At 49.4% G+C, this 1,021-nt stretch overlaps 1 pseudogene; it reads right to left on the bottom strand.

The window, feature by feature from the left end:
• Positions 1 to 276: 276 nt before the first annotated feature.
• The window catches only part of LOC111521767, a 15,846-nt pseudogene continuing 15,101 nt past the window's right edge, over positions 277 to 1,021 (bottom strand).

Genomic DNA, 1,021 nt, shown 5'->3' with positions numbered 1-1,021 from the left:
CAGGCGCCCACCACCTCGCCCAGCTAGTTTTTGTATTTTTAGTAGAGTCGGGGTTTCACCGTGTTAGCCAGGATGGTCTCGATCTTCTGACCTCGTGATCCGCCCGTCTCGGCCTCCCAAAGTGCTGGGATTACAGGAGTGAGTCACCGCGCCCGGCCTCCTTTCTGTTTTTGAAGGTAAAACAGGAAATAATCTTCTCCGAAGATACTTGATAATAATTCCCCAAAAAACAAAAACATGTGCTTCCCCTGCACTGTGCTTTCAGATATTCTGGCTCTAGTTCAGCTGGTGGATGAGCTGATTGATGCATTCACCCTGATAGCCAGGTAAGCCCATCTCTCTGAGAAAGCGCACTCTATTCTTGGCAGTGTGACAGGCCACTGAGAGGTGGAAAGGGTGCAAGGATCATGAGATCTCCTGGAAATGCTTCCGGGGAGGGCAATTTCATGAATGAGGCCTTCCAAGCAAATGACACCAAACTTCCCCAGGTACTCCTCAATCACTGTGTTGTTTGTCAGAGGGATGGTCTTATTTTCGACTGTGGCTTGTCGACATTTCAAAATGAGTTCCCAGACAAACTTCCCAGGTGGAAATCCCTGGGTCACATAAGGTCCCACTATATATGAAGCATTTTTAAGTTCTGGGGGGTGACTTTTACAAAGACATCACTAAAAATTTTCTTCAGGCGAAGCCTTGCAATGGTTCTCTGCACCAGTAAACTCACACCATTAATCCTTTCAATGAGTGCAACAAAGGCCAAGGAGCCTGTAATTTCAGCACTGTGGGAGGCTGAGGCAGGAGGATCACCTGAGATAGGGAGTTTGAGACCAGCCTGGCCAACATGGCGAAACCCCATCTCTACTAAAAATACAAAAATTAGCCAGGCGTGGTGGTGCGTGCCTGTAATCCCAGCTACTGGGGAGGTTGAGGCAGGAGAATCGCCTGAACCCAGGAGACAGAGGTTGCAGTGAGCTGAGATTGCGCCACTGCACTCCAGCCTGGGCAACAGAGTGAGACTCGG

The sequence above is a fragment of the Piliocolobus tephrosceles genome, chromosome 5 (assembly GCF_002776525.5).
Source record: "Piliocolobus tephrosceles isolate RC106 chromosome 5, ASM277652v3, whole genome shotgun sequence".
Taxonomy (NCBI): Eukaryota; Metazoa; Chordata; class Mammalia; order Primates; family Cercopithecidae; genus Piliocolobus; species Piliocolobus tephrosceles.
Note: the sequence above shows the minus strand (reverse complement) of the source record. Positions and strands in the feature narration are given on the sequence as shown.